At 36.8% G+C, this 26,100-nt stretch overlaps 1 long non-coding RNA gene across 1 annotated transcript; it reads left to right on the forward strand.

Annotated features, from left to right (window-relative positions):
* Window positions 1-12,266: 12,266 nt before the first annotated feature.
* On the forward strand, window positions 12,267-19,289 carry LOC135577794 (uncharacterized). The gene is made up of 2 exons (XR_010469353.1): window positions 12,267-15,065; window positions 19,057-19,289. It is a non-coding gene; the product is annotated as an uncharacterized LOC135577794 (long non-coding RNA).
* Window positions 19,290-26,100: the final 6,811 nt, after the last annotated feature.

Consider the following 26,100-nt stretch of genomic DNA (forward strand, 5'->3'; position numbering starts at 1 on the left):
TAGAAATTGTCAAAAGACCATCAGGGAGAAGAGACAATTGAACCTCATAGCCTAGATACAAGATAAAAATGGATCTTTTTCAGTGCACAAACAAGGTGTTAGCTACATGGACATGAGTCCCTGTTCAGTGCTTATGGCCTGAGAATGCCAGAGGGAACAAGTTCCTGTAGCTATATAAAAGAAAAGCCTTTTCTTGTTGTTGCTTTCTCAGGGGGTTTAACTGAGGTATGGCAGTATAACCCGTTTTTGGAATAAGATACTTCTGACATGTTGTGAAAGATATTAATGTTAAAAAGTGCAATGGTCATAAAAGTCTGATGGTCCCAGGATCAGGTAGCAACTCAATGACTGTCTAGGGAATCTTCAGTTTGTATTCTTGTATAAAAATTTTGAAATTCCACTTAGGACTCCTAAGCTCCATTTTGCATGTGAGCCTGTGTAGGTGCAATGAAAATACTCCATTAAGATAGAAATTTGGGGATGCAGTGAGGGGTGTTGGTTTATGTAGTCTCTTTAGGAAATACTATTTCCCCCCGCTTAAAATTACTGTGGTCAAATTATCGTACTCAAAATACATGTGTGGCAAGAAGCAAGAGAACAAGTTCACTTCACTGTAATCTCCCACGGAAAATAAAAACAGGAGATGACAACATTTCATATCAGTTTACTGGAAAGGGATATTGAGATGGCAAGACCTGAACAAGTCTTAGAGTGGAGATAATGAATCAGCCTTGGAGCAGAGGAATCTGGAGAACTGAACAACGAATCCAAAATGCAGAGTCTGATACAATAGGCTTGGTAGCTGGGAACATTTATTTTGAAAGATTGCACTCTCAGGTAAAGCAGATAAAATCCAAGGAATAGAAATGAAATTGTGCAAACTAATAGAGCTCTGACTGTTTCCCCATCTGAATAGAGCAGAAAAGGCAAGATTGAATATTTTGAGAATTCCCTGTTCTACTAGCAGAATAAAATTTGCAGAGATATCAGGAAGACAAAACAGTGAGTTTTCTGAGCAAATGGGCTTTTTTTAATCACTGTGCAGTTCCAGAAGGAAAGCAAACAATTTTCAGAGACTAACAAACAGATGTGAGGAATGAAGCTGCAATGCTGAAGAAAGATCTGTAATTTCTCTTTCAGTGTTACCTCTGTAAATCAAAAGCTGGAGAGAACTTTGTATTGTATGGCCTACTCTCAGACAAACAGTAATTAGAATTGCTTATATGACTTGGGAGATGAAGGTATTTGAAAAGATTTGTGAAAGATTGCTTTATCTCTGTCATTATCAGAATGTGTCAGAATTTAGCTGCATATTTCAGATGACTCTACTGTTTCACTGCATAGTAAGTACATGGGAATATAGACTTGAAACACTAAGATTTAACTACTATACTGTGGGGAATGGTGGTAGTTTAAATTCCAGTGGTAACCACAGGACATTCTCACAGATGCTTAGTGTCTGTAATTAGTGTGGGAAGCAGACTCTAAGCAGGAGTCTTTAAAGTTTAAATCTCACAAGGGGAATATAAAGACTTAATATGAGGGGGAAAAAAAGGTGTAAAGGGTACCATAGGTTAACCTGAGGCAGATCTACATTTTTCAGTCAAGCCTTGATTTCCTGTGGTATGATTGCCTATAGTATACTCTGGACAAAAATGGATCTTACAGTGCCTGCACGTGTATATAACAATTCTTTTTGTGTGCTTCAGACCTCTTGTATAGCATATCTCAGAAGAGAACGTGGCCATTGTTCTATCTGAATGTAGTCTTAGGAACACTGAAAACACTTTCACAGGTGCTTCTGATAGCAGCCTTAACCTCATCTTTAAATAGCCATTGTTGATTATGATGAATTTAGTACTGCTGTTCAGCTCTATGGAATCTGAAAACCCTCCAAATATAGGGGACACCACACAGCACTCAAGTTTTTTCTTCTAATATTTTTTTTCTCATTCTTCAGGGCAAAACTCTGATAGAGTAGGGGTTTTGGTTTCAGTTGCATTCCCCTATTAGTTGACTGGTAAAGGTTTATTGTCAGGAAACAACTTGGTGTCGTTCCTGATGTGATCCACCTACCTGATTCCATGCCCTTATCAGTGTCCTTGCTATCTTCCTGCTTCCTGCTGGATATAATTAGAAATATATATATATATATATATATATATATATTTTTTTTTTTTTTTTTTTTTTTTTTTTTTTTGACAGAGTAGTCAGGATTACTTTTTGGACCATGGTATACAGATCTGCAGTAGAAGACAGTCCTTCAGTCATAAGTCCTGTTGTTAAGTCATCTATGTCTCAAGAGGACTTGATTTAATTAAATCCCATCAGTTTAGTACTTTATAAGGATGGAGAGATTATATTCATTTAATCTGCTCTGAAAAAAAAAATGGATTTTATCTACAACTTTCTAAGCTTCAGTTTCAAATCGCTTGTCACAGTTTTTGACCACATTGTAGAGCTTTCATTTATGAGGTCCATTGCAGCAGCCTATATTTTCCCTTCTGCTGTTTCAGCATTTGAAAAACCCGACACATTACTTGAGCCCAGTGTGGAAGATGGCACATTTTCATAACAAGAAATTTTGTTACATCTATTATTGCAGTTTAAATAGATCTTAGAGTGAAAAGGAGCAAAAATATATAAAATAAATAAAAGTTTTGTACAACAAGGGGATGAAGAGGAGAGTGAAAGGGTGCTGAGTCAATATCTGGTATTTCACTTTCTGACATTCTGCCTCCAAAGATCTTCATCGTTGCTATGTGGCTTTGCTCGCTTTTCTGAAGTCTATCCACAGAGCCCTCTACCACCTGCCATGAACCTTCCTTCCCTGAGGCTCAGATTCTCACCTGATGCAAACAAGTGCAACCCCAATGATTCCTTTACATGCGACCTGATTTTGATTCAGACTTTGCCTCAGGGCTACTTTGTCTGCTGTCATCACTCCTGTTGTCAGACCTGACACAGGCTGAGTTTCTCCCAAGGCTTGGCAAGAAGTGACCTTGGCATCCTTGCAGAGTTCCATCAACTTCAAACCAGGTCGCCCTATAAGACCTGGTCGCAGTTGTAGAACTTAATATGAAAGCTCTTCAAGAAAAATATTTAATCTCTGTAGGTTCTGAAACTCCATCTACTGGAAATTCAAGGTGAAATGGAGGTTGCAGTCACACAGCAGTGCTCATTGCTTGGTTGTTTTACATTTATGTGGTGTTGTCCTTTTTCATGGCTACTGCTTCCAGAAAATATATATTATCCTAATCTTGTAGGAATCTTCAAGAGAGAGGTTGCAGAATTTTAACTTAATCTTCAAATGTACTCTTATCTTTCAAGCAATGTGTTTTCTCGGCAAAACTCCACCTTTTGGTAACATTAGTTTGTCAAAAATTAATGGACGCATGAATACATCTATTTTTAGAAAAATTATAGGTTTTCCTATGAAATTTGCAATACTAATATCTGATTTTCTGACACTGTTTTACAAATACTACTCTCTATAAATACCATCTTCAAACACCTGTAAAGAGGAACTAATAATCTTTAAAATTTCTAAATTTCTCTCTGTTTCCTCACTTTTTCATCCCTTTCCTCAAGCCCAAGGCTTTCCCTTCTCCATGCCATCACATTTTAAATTCTCCAAGCTGTGGTGAGAAAAAGATATCTTTCCATACATCTCTTATTTGTAGGTGTCTGGCTCAGATTGTGAAGGTCTTCCCTTCCCCCTAGAGGGGAGAAAGATGATACAACAGATGGTTTTCTTTCTTTTTTGACTACTTATTTGGTGAGATCTGCATTTTCTTTTTAGAAGTCCTTTCTGATGATTTAGAAAAAAATAAAAGCCTTAACTCTGCAGTATGTTTTGCTTTCTGAAGTGGGTTTTCTCTGACAACCCCAGCTGTAGCACTCCTACCACTTTTTTTCCTTACTCAGTTTTTAAAAGAGATTTTTCTCTTTTTTTTTTTTTTTTTTTTTCTGTGAAGTCAGCTCAACAGCGGTGTTTAATTGCTCTTTCTTCATTTGCCGGCCATTTCTCATACCTGTCTCTTACTACAGTATGGTGAAGGCACACACGGCACCATTTTTTAGTCAACAGACAGCCGCACTAACGAAAATACGTCAGTGGGCTGGAAAAATTTTAATCGTAGCTTTAATTAACAAGCAAAAAAGAGGCAAAGTAATCACAGGAGTCATGAATACAGACAAACCAAGCTGCACTATAAAAACCTGGCAGTCATTACCTGTGGTCCCCCAACCTCATAAACTAACAGGCATTTGCTTAGTTCTGTTTTCAGTAAGCCTGAGCATTTAGTAAGAACACTCATTTTTATACCTTTTTTCCATGCTTCAGTGACCATTAATATGGTATCTGTGTGCTACCAGATAAATCAAAATACAAATTTGATCCCAACTGTAGCAGAGAAGGACAGGAAGGGCGGATTGCTGGCATTTCTTGAAATGATCACTGAAGCATACAATACAGTGTTTAAACGTTTTTTATTCAGGCATGTAGGAAAACAGATAATACACTGAAACCTGTTCCAGGAGACAGCCTGAAATTTCAAAGCTAGCACAGCAACAACTTTTGAGCAAAACTGACCATACAGAAGGAATTTATATTGGCTTCTTACTTTGCATCATGGGATTTTCTTTTGATCTCATAACACAAGATCTAAAGACAGATTTATTCTATGATCAAACTCGAGCCTAAATCCATTGACTATTGAAGAGTCCGCAGGGATGGTCCCTTCTCTAAGTAATCCCTAATCTCTCGAGAATAACATAAAGGAATATTTTTCTGTATTATTGTGAGGGAAGAAATCTTATCAATTATCCTAGAAAGATTATCTTCTGGGTGCCCCGAGACAACATTCCTCGTGCATACCATTTAGTATATTTTTGCTTTCAGTAAGCTTTGCTTTGCTTCCTTTATGTTCAGCCCCAACAGGTACCTGGGGATCAACTGAATATTCAATAAACACCTCCATCTGGTTATATTTTTTCCTTTTTATTTTTCTCACTGTAAAGACTATTGACAAGTCACCTTTTTTTGCAAATAAATTTTTATAAAGTTCTGAAAGCAATCTGCTTTCAACAAAAGAATAATAAACCCATGATGGAATTGACGCAATATTTTTGCTAAGGCATATTTTTTCCCCTATACTGTCAAAAAGGTTTCAAAGACAACATTTCCACAGTCACAAAGATTTTGGTGATGCTAGCCATAGAAATGTTCCTGTCTTTCATAGCAGACTCTCTGATCTTTTCTTGAGAATCAGGGAGAGGGCAGAATGAAAATTTGAAACAAAAAATAAACATTTTGACATCGTTCATTTTCCCAGAAAAGCAGGATTTTTTCCCCCCCACTCTGAAGCTGAACAAATACATTTTAAAATAACAGAAATTGTCTTAAAATGGAGCTGTCATCTTACAGTAATTTCTAACAATGCCTCAATTTACTGGGTAATGACACAGTTTAAGTTCAGTACCACAAACTGAGACCAAAAGAAGATCATGTTGTTGTAAAATGCCATGGGAATATTCAGTAGTGTCTTCAGAGAAAGTCTAAGGGCCACATTGTTAGTGAAAGGCTGATGAATGACAAACTAAGAGGAGCCTGTTGGGAAAAAAAAACAAAACAAAACCACGAACAACTGTAGTCAAAGATAATTTATTTGTCACCAGATTTCAGACTTCAAGGAAATGACTAAAAGCTTTGTTCTTATCAGGAAGTTCTAACATCTTTAACTTTTGGTGGGTTTTTTTGTATCTCAAGTGGTCAGAGAAACAGTAAGCTGATGACATGTGTGGTCATGAGCTCTTATTGCTCTAAAAGTCTTCCTGTCAGTTTGGCCTGTAATATGTTTCAGGCACAAAAGATTGTCTTTCTAGCAGAGGTGATCTTCAAGGACTGCTTTTCAGCATGTTTTTGTTTTTCATCTAAAAACAGCCCAACATTATGTGTATTCACAATACAGGATCATCAAGAGGACTCTACATAGATTATGACATTACTCTGTGTGTGAGATGCAGAAATTGCATATGTTACAAACTACCACAGAGTTTTTCTAAAGTGAAGGTAGCTTCTTTTCTTATGTATTAATTAATAAGGCTGCTGGGGTTTTCCACCAGAAAAAAATGCTTTTTAAAAATTATTTTAGTAACTGTTTTAATTGCTATATAACCCACCCAGCAGATCGGTCTTATTTGATTGCCTTCCTTTGTTCAGCTTCTCTTCCTCTATTGCCTTTCACTTTGAAAACTTTCTCTTTGGATTGTAGATTAGTTTTTCTTACTAATCTGTTACCACACTTGCTTTAGATTGAGTGCCTATCTTTACACAGGGGGAAAGTTCTTGCCTGGAACAACTACACATAAAAAGGGAACAGGGAATTTTTCATTGAAACTTGGAATGATTCCACCACGTTCAAAACAGGGATTTCAGGCTCATTTGTTAAATGATAATCACCCCAGCACAGAAAATACACCTTTTTCTTTGTCTAGGTTGCTGTTTATGCCCCCCTTTTTTTTGGATCAAAGGTCCCTGAATATGTTATTTATATTATTTTGCAAATTCTTTTTGCTTTATTTACTTTGGATTGTTTTTTTTAAAAGAGCCTTGTTAAAAGCAAGCAAAAGTTTGACAGCAGCCAATTTTGTTGTTCTTATATTGATTTGGCAGCTCAGCTGTATTTTTATGTATTGTCCTGGTTTTGCTAAAAACAAGTTTCTCTTTCAGTGAATTTTGCCTGTCAGCTAAAGCCTTCATATTAACTGCATTTTCCTGGAGAACCAGACACATGTTTTGGTAAAGCTAGCAATGGAATGCAAACTTATTGATAAGCATGGATGGACATCTCACAAGAGGGGCAACGAGAAACAAGTGAGCAAGAAATGACCAACTGTGTATAACATTCCATTCACGTGAATACTTCATATAAAAGTGGGAGATCACGAGGATCTCGTTTGCTTTTCCCTTTTGCCCTTTTCCCTTCTCCTTATGGCCGACATTAGAAGAGGACCTTGCTAGTCGTCCCTGCGAACTGAGGCCTAGTGACAGACTGAATCCAGCTCCGGTTGGCTGCAGAGTCCAATCCAGGACTTTGGTTGCCGGCTCTGCAGTTGCTGAGACTTTCAAGATTGGTTTTGTATATTTTGTATTATTTTCTCTATTCTTATTAGTAGCATTAGTAAAACATCTTTAATTTTTTCCAACTCTCTTCACTCTGTGCTTCTTTTCCTCCCAATCACCTCTCCTTAGTGGAAAAGGAGGGAAGAGGTAGGGGGAAGTGGCGGGGGGTGGGGGGGGAGAGGGGGTTAACAATACATCTGCCAGGGTTTTATTGTCACCCCGCAATCTTAACCCTCAACATGTATTTATACTGTTATAAAATCCACTCAACATCTGATGTAACTTAAAGATAGATGAGTAGCCCCACCAAAATGTTCCTCACAAGTCTAAGCCTCTGTACAGACTTTTGTGGAGAATTGATTGGTATCCCTCTGCTCTGATCAGCTTGTGTGTTCTCACAATACAAGGTCACCAATCCATAAGGTCAGGGATTTCTGATAATATTGAGGACTTGCAGAAACCTGTGTGTAATAATAAAGAAAACAGTGTCTAAGATAGTGTTGTACAGGTGTAAATATGTGTCAGTCATCCCATAACACAGAAATTGTATTGCTTCAGCTTGAGACTGCATGGTGCACAGAAACAAATCAAGTACTTCTCATTGAGAACTGGACACAAGTACCTGCAGTCCTTCGCTAAAGTTACCATGCTATAAGCTTTCCCCAAGTGCTTACATTTGCACTTCTGCAATGTCCTCTCTGGAGAAAGTCAGCTTCAGTTCCTGCTCCTCAGGGAGTTATTCTTGTCACAGCAATGCTTAGGCTCTTCTAACTTTTGTACTCACTGTGGAAAGGCAATTGCAGGCAGTGCAAAACAAAGCTCTGATTAATATAGTTGTTTTGATCTGAGCCAAGAATGCATTCTGGGAGCTTTCTTCTTTCATTTTTGTTCACTTTTGGACTGTGTTCTTAGAAGAAACAATCACCATTTCCAATGTGTGCAGATGATACCTATATTTAACACTTCTGTCAAACTGCTATATTGAGAACCCTATTCACTCTAATTGCTTGTGTAAGACAAATTATTGAATGCTAGCTGCAAGATAATAGGTCCTTTAAACAGATTAAAGCAATGTCATCTCAATTTACTAAATAAAAACTCTGTAAAGTAGCATTAACTAGCTCTAAATGTATGATGATATTTTTTCATTCATGTCTGTAATATTCTTTATAAAAAATCTGAGATTCAAAAGAGACTGATGAAAATTTTTAAAAACCAATTCTTTTGTAAGAGATTTTCCTAAGAAAATTCTGTTTGCCCTCCTTTGCAGAAATAGGCAAAGTATCAGCCCAAATCAGCAAGACGGTTTTCAATCCAATTCACCTGACATTTTCTTGATTTTGGATGTGGAAAGAAGAGAATTTAGCAGAGTATCAAAGAACATTGATTTATTTCATGAGAATAGACTTGAAATAGTACACAGAGATCTCAGTAGCAACATATTATTGGTGTCATGTAGAAACACTGGGTTAACAGGTTACATCTAATTAGACTGGACTAACAGTGTGCTTCCAAAGTGAGTTTCCTGCTCTTCTCTGAGTTTTGTTTCACATCACAGAGTGGTCTTGGAGATCATGAACTGTATCCTCTTTGATGAAACTAAACTGGAGGAGCTGCTCCAGGAGTATGGCTAGTGCACTCTGTCAGCCAGTGGTCACTCAGTCCGTGTGACCCGAGTATAGTTAACCTAAAATAAAGAAAAAAAATATTCCAGGACCTCACCATCATTTTTTTTTTCCTTACTGATGATCAACTCCTACTGGTCTGTCACTATATGCTGACATAGGCACAGCCATAAAGGAGATCCTGGAGCAGCAAGTTCAGTCCCCATCATGAGATCTCTAAGGAACTAAGTCCATTGCTTCATATCTACATGGGGTACATTTAAATACATGCCTCAGTATTGCACAAGCATTTTCCTTCATCATGGATGATGTCATAATTAAATTCATTTAAAAATTAATAAGTAGTTAAAATAATATTGAGCATGAATTTAAAAAAAAAAAAGTTTGACTACTCAGGGTGACCATAAAGCTGTAAGATTTCTGCATAACCTATGTATTACTCTGGTGAACGTTATGTTTATTCACAGCCAAAAGTGGACTTTGTATTATAAAATGGGTAGTTTTGTGAAGGGATATTTTTACAGTAGTCTCATTTTGATTTTGCACAAATGTGCCGATTTCTTTTAGGAAAATTATTGTCAATTTTTTGTCTGGACCCAGTGGCCCAGAGTTGTAACATGTTGTTTCCTTCAGAATTAATGAAGAAAATCACCGTCAATATTTGTATCCCAGGCAGCTTTTATTTTCATTTTTTGAACTCCTTTTTCTTTTCTGCCTTCGAGGAAAATCTTCCCTGGTAGCAATGTAAGGTAAAACAGGAATGACAGCTTGAAATGAGAGAGGATTGCCACTTTTCGTTAGAATTCTGCTAAGTTCCCAGCTAGAAAATGTTAACAGATAGAAAATTATCCTTAGAGAGGTGTTTTGGCTTCCTTCATCATGAACACACATACAAGATTTGTATTAGGATGCATTTATTACTTTTTATTTTTTTAATGTGTTTCCTTTATTTAAGTCATATCTACAGACTTAGTGTCCATATTAAAAAAATCTTATTTGTCTTGTCTGTCTTCTGAGTCATTTTTTTCAAATGAGCTGCTTCCACATAGAAGAAACATCAGTCCCTTCTTTGGACCCATTTTTAGTCTGTTTGCAAACATTTTTTTCCTTCACCTACCATTCAAAAGCTTATTCTGGAGATATAGATTTTAAGCCAAGTAACTCTTCATTAATATTAATGAGAGATACATGGGTAATATTCCTGAAAAACTACTTGAAAAAGAATTTTTCTGTTTTCAAGAAGGTCGACAGAAAACATTATGGCTTTAGCCTATGAAGAAGAAAATGCCATAGGCATGCATGATATAGTGTGAGAAAAAAAACAAACAAACAAAAACAACCCCCCCACACACACACAATTCAGAAGGTAAGCAGTGTTTTGTCAGAAAGGAGATAGAATTATGTTCCTTGTAGGGTCACATGTCTGAGTAATTGTCTTAGGGGAATATTCTCTGTCACATTCAGCATTTTCAAGTTTCAAAATGACCTGCGTAACATGAAATTTTGGGCCCATTAAATCAGACACAAATTTTATGCTTTGAGGTTGCATGAAGATATACCATTTCTTGATTATTTGTACTTCTTGCAAAATTGATGCTGTCATGTGATTTATGACTCAAAAGAAGCTTTTGTCCTCTGATAAAAATTGAAACATTGTTTCACCAGATAAATGCTGATGATTTTAACCATATGCAACATGAACTTCCCCACATCATCGTCCTTAATCTTAGCAAAAGTAAACACCAAAATATAGAGCTTGCCACTGCATTGCAGAAGATGAGGAATCTAGTAAATACTACATGTGCGTGTAGCACACTGTTTGAGGAAGCAGATTTAAAAAAAAAAAAGCTTGATTTTTCCTCTTAGTTCATTTGAATAATCAAGCTCTAAATTGGAGCACTTAAATGGAAGTCAAGAAACTTGGAGTGTGATGGAGGAAGCAGTAATCAGTTTGAAAAGATGTTGAATCTCTGATGAGCGTTGAATATGTCAGATTTAGTTATGTTCTAGAAAGGGAGGCTCCCTGAACAACTGCTAGTCACTTTAAATTATTCTGCATTTCAAACAGGAAATCATCCAATTAAACTAACAGCTGCAGAGATTGGAATAAGCCTTGCATATTAGAAAATTAAAGAAAATGCAGCTGAGTACTATGTGAAGCAGCTAAGGTAAGTCATTTTTCCCTCTCCTTTTCTCCAATAAAACTCAATTTCAAGGACTTTTAGCATAAGGCAATGGCTGCAAATTTGTTACACGTGATTAAAACAAGAGAAAACATTTACCATTAATTGTACTGGATAATTTTAGCTGACACTTCATATGGATTTGTCCTAAACTATCCATTGTTTCTTTCAAGTTGCGTGGAGGCTTCTGTATTCTTTTTCCAGATCAGTTCTAATACCATCACTATTATTTCAAAAGGTTTTAATTAAAATGGGCAACACTACTATATTGGAATGGTTCTCCAGTTAAGAGTCATCTACTTTTGAACTGTTCTTCTAAAACATAGTACGAGATTGTAAACTACAGACTATATAGGAAAGAGAAAAACATAGTTGAGGTCAGGAAAAACAGTAACTCATAAGAAGGCGGTAAATAAATTTTGTCTAGAGAGAAAAAAAATCAATAATAAACAGATGCCAGAGAATATGGGATGATAAAAGAAAATAATATTGAAATAATATTGAAAATACAGAATGCTATTTATATAGTATCCTATTAAAACACCATAAGCATTCTGCTGTATCTGAGAAAAGAAATAAAAGCAGTATACTTTTACCTAGACACCTTCCACATATTTTCAGAATCGGAAGATGTAGACTAGCTTGTGTTTCAAAATTATGTTTATAATTTAACAGCTGGACTAATATTAGACATCAGTGTATAAAATTATAAATAGGTGGAATGATGAACCACAAATTAAATTAGAAAATTATTTCTATTTTATTTTTATGATGAAATGTGTTTTAAGCCAAGAAAAATATTCATTATAAAGCTACATATTTCCATAATAATTCCCTTAGACACCTACAGATGCCCTCTGAGTGCTTTTAGCAATGCACATCTCATAACTGGTTTTCCAGAGACATCTGTCATTTCTGAAGAGGTTGTTCCTGAAAGAACCTCAGGTTAGATAAGGGCTTTGATTTTTTTTTTTTTAACTCGCTCTGCACTAATTGTCAGGGCACTTTCTCATGCTACATACACAATTCCTTCTACGGGCTTTGCTCCCAAGCATTTTGTGTGGGTTCTCTCTCCCTTTAATACACACACAAGGCCTTGTAACTTACCATAAGAGTTCACTGAAATCACAGTTGAATCTCTAGCAGGCAGAGATACAGCCTTTAAGTGCTGTAATTCCTCTCAGCTTACTTTAAAATGCTTCATTCCCTTGACGCCTTTTACATGAGCCTCAAACCATAATTAGGAAAAAGTCTAATAATTTTCCTTAGTATGTAATTTGAAATCGCTTTCTTTAGAAGGTCTTTAACTAGTGTTCAAGCTTTGAAAGTCTTGATAGGATCAAAGACAAATTCATCAGGAAGAATATATAGAGGAAAGTGATATTCACCTCACATCAAGATTTAGCCAGCTCTGGAAAGATTAGATTTGAATTGCCACTGAAAGCATTTTTTTTAGTTAAAATGCATAATTTCAGTAAGAAAGTGGAATTAAAGAAAATCCAGGAGACACTCTCTTTCTTGATGATAGACAAAGCATTTAAAGAATAAGCTTCCCCTAAGGAGTGAATTTTCCTAGCCCGACAGATGTAATCAGTCAAAAAAAAAATCTCTAAGCCAGCAATGTCTGCAGAAAAGTATCACTTAACTTTTAAAATAGATTGAAGAGTGTGTTTAAGTTGTTGATGGAATTCACGGCTGAAATATGTTCAGATGAAAGGTTCAAATAGAAAGCCTGTTGCTTTTAGGTTAGAAAGAAGATGCTTGTCCTTGGGAAAATTAAAATTTGCATTGAAATGTTAGGTTTAATATTCATCAATGTAGTAGAGTAATTATGTAATGTATCGGGGCCAAAGAGTAGCAGAGCACTGTATTAACTCAGACTGACAACACGTGGAACTCACTCTGACCACTGCTGAAATGTAAAAGTATATGGAAATAAAAATTATGTCTTTAACACCGTGTAATGATTATGATCATGTGGTCTAGTCCAAAACAGTAAAAAGAGACATTGGCATACAGCTGTCCAAGTGTGACTGATCAGTAGTGAACAGGCATTAGAAGTGTTCTCCACTTGTGCAGGAAGTCCAGTAAACGCTGGACTGTACTTACCTACTACCTATTTTATGCCTGTGGTCAGTGTACCCTGCCAAGCAAAGGACAAGTTATGGAATAGCATTTTTCACCTACTGTCAAAGACCATTTTATGTATTGCTCAATAAGGGTCACTTAATATGACCATAGCACATTTAATGGATGACAGCTGATGTAATGATACAAAGCCCATTGAAAATCAGCTGTAAATTCTCCCTTTTTTTTTTTTTTTAAAGCTCCTCATATTTGGATTTGAATGGACTAGTTACCTGGAGGAGTTGTCTTCTTATGGTCACCAAGTAGTGATTTGATCCAGCAGTTATAGTTTGTATGTTCAGTGTATCCTGATGAGGCGGCTTTTCCGTGTATACTCAGAGATTTTAAACTGTTTCATAGACTGTTTCATAGCAACTGTTTTTAAAATGTTCCTTTTAAGCAAATGAAGAGTAATTGCAATAATCCAATCTAGTCTCACACATACCAGGAGCCAAGTCTTCCACAGACGAGCTCCTGACTCCTGTTTAGTCATAGCATTTGAATATAGTATGTATTTTTGGAACATGTCCAGGCCGTCTCCAAAATTGTTCACTATAGTAATTGTTGTGTTGTTTCAAAAATTGAACAACTGGCTGGTATGAACTTTATTCTTGAAAAAATAAGATGTTAATGTAAGGAATGTTACTCCCCACATAGTTTTGAGAAATAGGTCCTCCCAAACTAACTTCACTTCACTTTTATGAGAATATGAGCTTATCTGATAGATGTACAAGTGCTAATGCAATAGATTTCTGTAATGAGAAACTTGAGTGACACAAAACTAGTGTGGTGCATACAAGATGGACTAAACACTGGTTGAAAAGTAGATCTCAAAAAAGGATTATAAATAATAAAACTCAAACAATTAGTTGAAATTCTGTGGAGATCCTATGAGGAAAATATATATTGACAATAATTTAAAGCTTATGTCAGCTCTTGGTGAAAAAGCAAAATCATTAGCAATTAAAAATGCTGTCTACAACTACCTGAAAGAAGGTTGTAGCATGGAGGGTGTTGTCCTCTTCTCTCAAGTGATAGGACAAGGGGAAATTGCCTCAAATTGCACCAGGGAGGTTTAGATTGGATATTAGGAAAAAATTATTCACAGTAAGGGTTGTCAGGCATTGAAACAGGTTGCCCAGGGAAGTGATGGAGTCACCACCCCTGGAGGTGTTTAAAAGGCATTTAGATGAGGTTCTTAGGGACGTGGTTTAGTGCTAGAGTTACGTTAGGTTATGGTTGGACTTGATGATCTCAAGGGTCTCTTTCAACTGAAATGATTCTATGAAGAAAAAAAAAAGTCCTTTTTACCATTCACAGGTACCATCAAAGAAGATTGTTTGGCTATGAGGAAGCCAGAGAGATGTGGAAAAAAAATTATTTACTTGATGCGCACATGTACATATATATAAAATTACAAGTTTCGATATGGCCAAATGTTGGAGTATCTCCCATAGATGCATACAGAAAACTTTTACAGGAAAGCAGTGACACTGGAAAAGACTTAAAAATACTAGTGGATGATCTTCTGAATATAAGCATCCACTCTAGTGCCACAACCTAAAGGGTTAATATGACGCTTGCATGTATTAACACTTTTATTACTGGTGGTCAAGGCAATCACATTTCTCATATTGAAGAGCTTGGTGGTAAACTAGAGGATTCAGAGAGTGCAACGAGGTTTAGCAAAAGTTTGAACAAAGACTTAGAATGAAAAAACCGACAAGCTCAACTGATTAGTTGAAGAAGAACATAAACAAGTGATTAGATCCCATTCTACAGGAAAGAGACACATAATCATGGACTTTCCAATGTAACAGAAAGCGTTGGAAGAAACAACAAGTGAGAAGGTTGAGGATGGACAACTTTAGATTAAAGTACAAGGGGATTACTAGAGTAAACAATTCAATATTTTGACTGGAATACATCTACAGATGTTCATTCTCTGCAAATTATTATAAATAATCCACAACGATTTAGGCAACTGTGTATTTTAAGGAACTGGTAAGTGTTATTTAGCAGTTCCCGATAAGTATTCACATTTTCCTCTTTGGTTTCTATTTACCAGCTGACTAAGCCCATAATTATCTGTATGCTTGTGAAACTAACTCTTGGTATGGACCAGAGAAAGTGTGTTATTGGTTTTCATAGAAGCATAATCAAATCATGATCACTTGCAGTAATCACCATTCATTTTTAGGTTTGAATTAGTTCTTCAGTACCTTTTAAAGAAAAAAATAAATAAACAAACAGACAAAAAAAAAAAGACCAATCTAGAATTTACTCAATTGGAATTTTATATTTTAAAGGTTACATTAAAGGTTACAAAACTGTCACTAATAATATAGGGATTTTTTTTTTTCTGCTAATATTGAAAGAAAAAAAAAAACAACCTCCTCTATATTTATGTTTAAATTCCCTATTTTTTTGATGTGGGCTTTTTTTTGGTTGGTTGGTTTAATTTTAAATCATATTTTCTAGACATTCTTGACCATCTATCTCATTCTCCCTGTTCTGCTTTGGCTTTCTTCAGTTGACATCAGAGAGTACCTCATCTTCTCTTATTAGCTAGAAGACTGCTCTCAAGGCCAGCATGATCATTTACTTCCAACTTGTCCTGGATTCAGAAAAAAAGGCAACAACGTATTGACTCCCTTTTCCTCTCTTGTACATTTGCCTCTTATTAATTTGATTTAAACCTAGTCATGTTAACTTTCCAACTAAGGAAATCTTCCCATCACGTTTCAAAAACATCACCTAAATTTTTGCACATACATCAGCAATTCTAGCTTATTACCAATTATTCTGAAAATGGTGTATAAGCAAATAAGATTTTTTTCTCTAAGGCTTTATTGCTGAAGATATCATTTTACTGACATCTTAATTTTCTGCTGAATTAATAATCCTTATCTGCTCTCTTTTTCTGTATGTGAACATCTTATTTTAATAAAAACTATACGAGAAAATAACTTCAGTAAGATGGAACTAATGTAATTCATTTTTTACATGTTTGTTGGTATGTATTTGTCTGTTTTATTAATTATTTTTCTATTTTAGATTGTCAGCATTTTTGAGAAATGAAAGATTTTTAGTGTATTATACACTTGAATGTGTTACAGTATTTCTTGGTGAGGTAACACTTATATATTTACATTGTTTTCTTTTACTTCAGATACATCCAGAGAAAATTCTGGTCATTTTTAAGCTTTTTTTGTTTGTTTCTTAATTCATTTAGCAAGTAAAAATAATTTAATTTAATGTGAAGCTGTTCTCACATTTTTAAGCAAAACTAACAAATCCAGAAATTAACTGCTAAAATGAAAACCTAAAAAATGCTGTTTTAAAATATCAAAACAAAAATGTGAGCTTTTCAAAACAAGCTCTATTAAAAAGTAATTTCAAATAATGGTGAAATTTCAGTGACCTCAACACTGCACTTTTTAGTGAATTAACTATTCATTTCATTATTCATCTTTGTTTCTTGAGCCTATCTGGATAGATTGCTCATTCTCTTCCATGGAAAAAAAAAATTGACTTGCTCATTTTTCTTGGATGATGTTGCAATACATCTTTCCCTAAAAAGATTGTAGGATTGGCAGGAACAAAAAAGGGAAAGATTAACTGTCTTGAAGATATACATTAATGCTTGGGATGCATGAGGAGAAAAATAAATGTTTCCCTCTTTCTTGTGGGTCTTACTGTGGTTAGTATTAGACAAGGTTGCTCATAGCAGTTATAAATTACTTCTGTTTTGAAGGGGAACACACAAGGCACGGAACCTTGTTGTTTAACTACACATGATCTTGCACAGAGCTTATTTTCACTAGATCACCTCATAGAAAGTGGTGAAACTAGGTGACAATCCTGCAGAATTGCCTTTTTTTTTCCTCAACTTAGCAGTCGCTTGTGTTACTTCTCCATCGAACAATAATTTGAATATATTGAAAAATGAAATTTTTTACAATGAGGGTGATAAAATACTGGCACAGGTTGCCCAGAGCGGTGGTATGTCTTCATCCCTGAAGACATTCAGGGCCAGTCTGGACAGAGCTCTGAGCAACCTTAACTAGTTGAAGATGTCCCTGCTCATTGCAAGGGGGGTGGACTAGATGAGCTTTGAAGGTCCCTTCCAGCCCAAACTGTTCTATGTTTCTATGAATATAGTGGTTTTGTTTCTCACAAAATATTATGGTCATGGTGTTTTATCCAGACAGTTTGAGGACATTTATCGGTTCCCTGTCACTTGGATAACTGCAAAGCTTAAATAAATCATTATTAGATAAGTTTTATATAAATATGAAACACTTCTCAAGTTTTTTTGATGGCTAAATAAGCTTCACTTGTCTTAACTTTCAGAAGCACAATAATCTAAACCTGTGAGAGAGCTTACAGAAGATGTGCAGTAAATATTGTAGGGTGGTCATTTATAGTAACTAATAGCAGATGAACCTGACAAAACGAGCATTATCCAACAGATAATATTGTGCTGCATGCTGCTGTTCTGGTTGCCCTAATCCTTTCTTAAATTTTCAGAAAAAAAAAACAAAACAAAACACAACTGACCAGGTAATTCAGAAATGCTGGAGGTTTTGGAACAAATCTTCTGGGATTTAAATGTCATAATCATTACATGGAAAAAAAAAAAAAAAAAACAAACGTAAAATCTACAGTCTTGCCAGCAGAATGATGGACAATTGTTATCACTTTGATGCTTTAACTCAGGGACATCAAGACTTGTCTATGATGCCTGCATGAGGGAGTCTGAATGCAAAGGTCTTAAGCTGGTGTGCTATGAGCTGCTCTAGAATGAGTAGTTTTCCGCCCTTCCTTCTGATACTGCTTCCTCTTTTACATTTTCATTGATCCAGCAAAGGAAAGAATGGGTATAACGAAATCATTATGGCATTCTTCCAAAATATCAGTCTTCTGCATGTAAAACATACCTAGTTGAAAGCTAATTGGGTGACAACAGTGGCAACAACAATTCTGTTTGAAGCACCAGTAGTATCCAGTCAAAGGTAAAGTGAAAAATGAAAGCAAACAGCATCCTGGCTTGTATCAGGAATAGTGTAGGACCAGAGAAGTGATCACCCCCCTGTACTCAGCACTGCTGAGGCCACACCTCAAATCCTGTGTTCAGTTTTGGGTCCCTCACTACAGGAAAGACATTGGGGTGCTGGAGAGAGTTCAGAGAAGGGCAACAAAGCTGGTGAGGGGTCTGGAGCACAAGTCTGATGAGGAGCGGCTGAGGGAACTGGGGCTGTTTAGGCTGCAGAAAAGGAGGCTGAGGGGAGACCTTATCGCTGTCTACAACTACCTGAAAGGAGGTTGTAGCATGGAGGGTGTTGGTCTCTTCTCCGAAGTGACAAGTGACAGGCCAAGAGGAAATGGCCTCAAGTTGTGTCAGGAGAGGCTTAGATTGAATATTATGAAAAATTTCTTCATGGAACGGTTCATCAAACATTGGAACAGGCTGCCCAGGAAAGTGGTTGAGTCACCATTCCTAGCAGCTTTTAAAAGACATATGTGAGGAAACTTTTAAATATAAAAATATGCTTAATATCATAAATCAGTGCTGCATGTTTCTCATGTGTGTTTCAAGTACTGTGGAGCAACCTTAGGTGCACTCCCTTAGCACCATGATCTTACCGAAACAAGATGCATATGTAGTAACTGTTACATCCATTGGCCTTAAGAGAGAGGAACTAAGCATGTCTGGTGGAAGGAAGCCACAAATTTTTTCCTGGAAAACAGTGACCAGACTGATCAAAACTACATAAAGAAGTAAATAGTAGTACCTGGGGATTAGTAACCAATAGTAAAGATGTGTCTGTGTGTGTGTGTGTGTGGTGTTATCATTTTTTGTTGTTGTTGAAGTAGTCATAGTTTATTTTTATTTTTTACTAATTTCAGTTATTATTATTTTGTTAAATTTAGTTAGTAAAATAAGTATTATAAGCATTTGAATTAAGCAAGAGTTTGTCTCTCTCCCCAGCTTAACCACATCCAAGCTAATCAATCAACTTTCACAGAGCAACGTAACGATGGGAAGTACGTGGGCAGAAGGCATGAGATTTATCAAGAACTGTGAATCAATCCCTTTGTTTGAGCACCAAGCTTCTGTGTGACATAATGCTGGAAAATAGATAACACATGAAACCTTAAATCCATTCTAAATACTCTTTTGTAATGGTTCTTTTAATATATATGTTTCATTATGTCACTTAACTAAGCTTTCATCTTATTTATTGCAGTCAATCTCACAGTTAAATATTTTCTCTTAGTTTTGTATTATCTTTAGATTTTTTTATTAAATACCATCGTACTTCAGACCTCATTATGCAAAAGAGCTCCACAGCTGGGTGATACCAGTCTTTTAAATAAATTCATCTTTTCTCTTCTATAAGAAACTAAATTTCTTAAATTTTTGCTTCATACAACATGAAGAAAAATTATACAAATAGTCTGACACTTGTACATTAAATGTATATGTAACTCAAGATGTCAATCTTGAAAATAACTATTGCCATTACTGAAAACTCTAGAAAACTTGAGTGGAAAGGAAGAGGTGGGAAGCTTTACACAATCCATGCAGTTGTGTTTCAGCAGGGTAGCTATTTGACCTGACCTTACTGTCTGTTGATAAAAAGCAAGAATAAAGAACAGTTTTCTGATTAATTCAGATTTGTTAACCTCAAAATACAGGGAGAACTGTTGGCAAAAAAGTATGGGATTTCAACAAGAGTCGACATTGCTGCCTGAAGGCATGAGAAGAAGACAAGTTGACATCCTTCTAAATGCACATTCTCATATGCTTGAGTGGAGTATTGTTGAGTTTTGTCTTCTTAGAGACTTACGTTCAAATAATTCAGTTGGATGAAGGTATGCCTGCTTGCATTACTTATCTAACTGACTCAAAACTGGTGCTTGTATTAGGTAATTTAAGAATGAGGAAATCATGGCCTAATTTTAAGTAAAAGTCAGAGAACATGCTTTGAAAAAGATGAATGCTAGTCTCCTTAAAAATGAGTTACGCCTTCTATCTCATTTGGAGTTGAATGGTCATTTTATTACCATCTGGCTTTAGCACTGTAATGTAGATATCATGTAAATAAGGACTTGAAGTCTTGCGTCAACAGTGATTCTTAGAGGGAATTTCCAGTTTTACTCTTTGACAACCTGTTTATAATTTTACCTCTTAAATCTAAGTATTTCCTCTTATAAAGACTGGTACTGGATGAAGGCACTAGAAAACACCAATTCAAATGTCACAATGTTATTTCAATCACCAAGACCTTTCCTTTTGTTGCCAGTTCTTCACAGACATATCCACGATTGCAATACTACGCACATAGTAGACGTCAGGCCCCTCTTTACAATTAATTCAGTGCTGAAAAGCCAGCTGATCTCAATAGCATGAGATTAGGCATAATTTTTTCCCAGGCAAATTGCCGTATTTTGCATAGCTGAAAGTTAGTCTCCTACTCTCATGTTTAAGATTTTTTTTAATTACTATAGCAGTGCCAACAAACAAAGTTTTGTGTGTTGAGGTCAGTCCATCTGTATCTAAACACTTTTTTTCTTTAAATTGCTATGGCACTGTTTCATTTCTGCTTCTGGCTTCAAGATTTATTGCTTTGATTTAGTTGAAAGCTGTTCTTACTGCACTACAGAGAAACCTGAAAAGCACGTCTTTTCACATTCTGCCGTCTCAGGTTTGTTTCACATTGTTAGTTGAACTGATGCACCTCTGTGTACAAGAAAGCAGCCCTTATTACTAAAAGCAAATTTTTGTTCTATGGGGCTAAATTCTATGTGCTGCAAGGGTTCACCAGCAAAGATCTAGTTTCCCTGTAGTCTTATTTACTTGTATCTAAAATACTAAAATTTGACAATCTAGGTTTCTAGAAACTCAGAACACCATCAATGTCAATTAAAGGTATTAAACATGATAGCTAAACACAATTAGATATCTTTGTTCGGTCTTCCAAGTAACTGAAAATTAAAATACCTACAATTTATTGAAGATTCTGGTCAAAAATTGCTTTTATGAATCTGGGATTTCATGCTTGAGTTGTCAGAATTTTTGCAGCTCACCTTGTTGGAGACAGAATGCCTCCACTGTTATTCACACACATTGTAAGCTACTGTGTCCCTTCTTTCACCTGTCAAAATCTCAGAATTGTGAAACATGTACTATATTTTTTTAACTTTTTGCTGGTTTGTAAGCACGTTACCATTTCTTCTGTATTACATGTATCCGAAGATTTATTTCATTTCTTGTCTTTATCAGTGGTGGAGTTTGCAATCATGAGGGATATGGGACAGGCAAAGAGTAAAATCAGGACTATAAATTTTAGAAAAGCATCACAGAGGCATCTTGAGGTTAGTTTAAGCAGACAACAGGGTCCAAACCAAACTTTTATTTGGTAAAGAAGGTGCAGTAGATTAACTGGTGGAAAACGGGGGTTTTAGCTCTCCATTAATGACATAAATACAGGTTTGAGTATCAGTCGAGGTAATTATTGAGGTGCAGCAAATAATAACAATGGAGATCCACAGTGTGCTTACATGTGGCTCACCAAAAAAACAATGCCAGAGCCGTCCCTGACTCCAGGAAAAAAGTATATAATGAATCTGGCAAGGTATTCTTAAAGAAAATACACGTGATTATATTTAAGCACAGAACAAGCACCCGCTCAAGTGGCAAGGAATTATTTCACTTACCTACATGTGGAGATGAGGCAAACAGCATCCCAGTCCCAGGAGGGCTCTCGGCAGCAGCACTTGTCCCACGCTCCGAGAGGTCCACACAGCAGGCGGCCAAACCTCAGCGAGGGTCCTGTTTATATAATCTTGTCAGATCTGACTGTGGGCATTCCAGAAGCTTCTCTGCATCCCCACTCTGGCTGTGGGCACCCAGCAGCCCCTTGGCGCCTCTGCAACCCTACTCCTTCTCTCTCTTAGCGACCCTGATCAACAGGCTCTGAGGTCAAACAAAAGAAGCTGTTACCCTCATTGTAGGAAAGGGTGGGGATGTGTCTGTCCTTCCATATCGAAGGAAGAAGGGGGGTGAGGGGGGAGAGAGATGGATGTGCATCTGCCAAAGAAAGCAGAATTCTAGCTGTTTAAGGAGTTAGGCAATAGGACCCCTGGGAAACTTCCCTCAGGGACAAGGGAGCAGCAGAGAGCTAGCTGATCTTTAAGGATACTTTCCATAGAGCGCAAGAGCTCATGATCCCCAGGTGTAAGAAACCAGGAAAGGAGGGCAAGAGGCCAGCATGGCTGACTCAAGACCTGCTGGTCAACCTAAAGGGCAAGAAGAGAATGCACAGGTGGAGGATTGAGGAATAGGCATCCTGGGAAGAGTATAGGAACACTGCCTGGCCATGCAGAGATGTGGTGAAACCGTGCTGGATGTCTTGAATCACTTCCCTGTCCTCCATGTGGTTTAGCATAGCTTCTAGAAGGATCTGTTCCGTGATCTTCCCATGCACAGAGGTGAGCTGACAGGGCATTCCCATGGGTGCAGTGTTTCCCTTTTTCCAGTCACCAGAAACTTCACCTAACTGCCATGACTTTTCAGTTATTCATTAGTGACATAGACAGTGAAATCAAATGCACTGTTTGTAAATTTGTGGATGATGATAAGCTGAGAGATGTGGTTGACATGTCTGGGGGATGAGATGCCATCCAAAGAGACTTGGACAAGCTCAATAAATGGGTCCATGCAAACATCATGAGATTCAGAAAGGCCAAGTCCAAAGTCCTGCACCTGGGTTGTCACAACTCCCAGTATCAATACAGGCTGGGGGATGAAGGGATTGAGAGCAGCCCTACAGAAAAGGACTTGGGCATACTGGTGGATTAAAAGCTGGACATGAGTCAGAAATGTTCTCTCCCAGCCCAGAAAGCCAACCATATCCAGGCTACATCAAAAGGACTGTGTCCAGCAGGTTGAGGGAGGTGATTCTGCCCATCTGCTCCGCTCTGATGAGATCCCACCTGGAGTCCTGTGTCCAGCTCTGGAACCCTCAGTACAGGAAAGACATGGACCTGTTGGAGAGGGTCCAGAGGAGGCCACAAAATGATCAGAGGACTGAAACACCTCTCTTGTGAGGAAAGGCTGAGAGAGTTGGGGTTGTTCAGCCTGGTGAAGAGAAGGTTCAGGGGAGAACAATTTTGGTCTTTCACTATTTAAATGCAACTTATATAGAAAGATGTGGACAGACAATTTACTAGGGCCTGTAGCAACACGACAAGAGGTAATGGTTTTAAACTAAAGGAGGGTATATTTACAATAGATATAAGGAATAAATTATTGACCATGCCTGGATGCCTTCCTGTGTAACCTCATCTAGGTGTTCCTGCTCCGGCAGGCGGATTGGACTAGGTGATCTTTCGAGGTCCCTTCCAATCCCTAACATTCTGTGATTCTGTGTGATTCTGTGTTGAAACACTGGGAGACCCAGACAGGTGATAGATGCCCCATGCCTGGGAACATTCAAGGTCAGGTTGGATAGGGCTTTGAGCAAGCTGTTTGAGTTGAAGATGTCCCTGCTCACTGCAGGATGGTTGGACTCGATGACATTTAAAGGTCCCTTCTAACCCAAATGATTCTATGATCCTATGATTTGGTTGAAAACTTTAAAGTATTGATGTTTTTTATTAATATTTAGAGACATAGTATATCCAGGGTGTTTCAAAAAGATGGACCAAGTTGGCTGGCAAGAGGAGTGGACTTGTGCAGGATATGCAGAAAACTCTTTAATTTTTCTCATGTTTTTCTCTGAAGTGTGTGGTGGTCACCCTGTGCTCTTCTCCTTAAGTAAACAACATGTTTCCTCGAATTGTCGGTATGCATGATGAATGCTTTTTGACATTGGCAAACCAATATTTTTGCAAATGACTGAGGCTAGGGGCTGTTTGTGCACTGGGAGAGGCATCTAGCAGTAATAATTTGAAACTCTGTGCCTTACCCTTTCAAGTGGTAAGAGTTTCAATCATGGGCAGTTTGCAGTTGCAGAGACATAGGGATTTCAAATTGGGTCTATCTTTTTGAAACGCCTTCTGTTTTAAAACTTGCCACCCTCAGATATGACAGTGCTTCAAGATCCTATCAAAACTTCTGAAAAAAGACTTTATTGTAGTTCAAAGCATATTAGCTATTAAGTATAAAAGCAGTGAACTGAAAAAAATAATAAACTGAACAAATATTTTCAATTAACTTACAATATAATAATGTAGAAGGGCTTAGGAAAATCCCATCCTGCTGAAAAAGTGTGTTGAAATTTAATTCTTTCTGTAATATTTTTTTCCACCAGCATTATAATTCCTGTCTTGAAATGTCATTATCATTGATGCCAAATTATTATAGTTCAGGAGCTATGTTTCTACAGATATGTCTCCATTCAGTTTTAATGTTATGAGAATTCTTGGTACTGTCATAACTTATGTCAACATTAGGAAGGTTCAGTGAACACTATAAAACTCTATTATTGAAGTGCATTTGGCAGGTGAAAAATCTGAAGTTTGGATCTTGATTGGCTGAGTTGCATTTTGGTTATCCATAAATAATGCAGATCTGAACTCAGCTGTGATCAGCATTTACTGCATTACACATTTGTTATTTCAAGTGACTCACCATGTCCAACTACGTGGAAATATAAGCAAGCAAACATGAGGCTTTCTTGCACATTTGCTCTGTAAAATATTTTTGTAGGTGAAGATTCATTCACAACTAAAAACACACCAACAAAAATTAAAACCTGTTCATTGATTTTCATATGCTCATTTAAAAAAAAATAAATCAGAATGGTTATGATGATTATGATGAATAACCAACAATGCTGTTGATTCCTGTAAACACATTTTCGGAATTATCTGAATATTTCATACCTGCTGTTTGAACACATCATTCTACTGTACAAAGATTGGTCTAAGGGCACTTCAAATTCTTACTTCCCTGCAATATAGTAGGAAACACTTGAGGAACTCTATTGGAAACCATCTGGCAGCAAATAAGTAGGAAAAATTAAAAAGCCTATTTTCAGTCCTCAGTCCCCTTTCAGTGTCTGTTGTCTCTTCATGTTGTTGTTCACCCAGCTGCCAAGTGTAACAAAATGTACTGCTACTATTCTGGGGTTACAAACAGCATATTTAAGAGAACAGATAAATCAAGATTCTGCAGCTGAAGGGTTTTGAAAATTTTATGGCATGTGGTACTGTAACCTTGTAATAATCTCACATACTCTGGCCAAAAACGTAATAAAAAAATTGTCAGGGTATACCTGGTACTTATGTTTCTGCACAGAATTCCAGTAGTTAAAAGAAAAAGTAATATGGAGATTGAAAAGACAAGGTTTAATGAGGCAGTCCAAAAGACAAGACCTAGATAACCCACTATAGCTTTAATGAGGATTTAAAGGAATAATAAGATTTGTGACAGAATTGGCATCAGTTTATTTTGCGAGACGTCAAGCTTACCCTATGAGAAAATTTAGGAAATGTGTGTTTTAGGGAAAGAGGTGTGTCAGAAGCAATCAGTGTACATTGTTTTGGAATACTGCAAGTCTGGAAATATGGAGTAAACTTTTAGATAACATTTTCATTTGAGCTACACATCTATGCAAAAGCCAAACTTATCATTTTCACCCTCCAGTTCTTTACTAGTCATCTCAAGAAATAACAAACTTCAGGAAAACTCAGCTTTTCTATTTGCCTTGCAAAATTCTCTATGAGGAAAAGCAGATTAATATGGATCTTGCAGAACATTCCTGAGTTCTAAGTAAATAATTTAGTCAGGAACTAATCCTTGATATCAGTACTATGTCTATGTTAGTAAACAAAGTAGAGGGACCACTCTAAAAGCAAGTGGCACACCATGGCACCAGTCTACATGGTTAAACTCTCTCCTTCCTCCAAGTAAGATGGCCTTGTCCTTACTGCCCCTCAGAAGCATGTCTTGACCAGTGCTATCCAGAGAGATGCTTTGTCTTTATCGTCTTTGTCTGTACAATGTTATGTGGCTTGAGGTCAA

This window comes from Columba livia, chromosome 1, assembly GCF_036013475.1.
Source record: "Columba livia isolate bColLiv1 breed racing homer chromosome 1, bColLiv1.pat.W.v2, whole genome shotgun sequence".
Classification (NCBI taxonomy): domain Eukaryota; kingdom Metazoa; phylum Chordata; class Aves; order Columbiformes; family Columbidae; genus Columba; species Columba livia.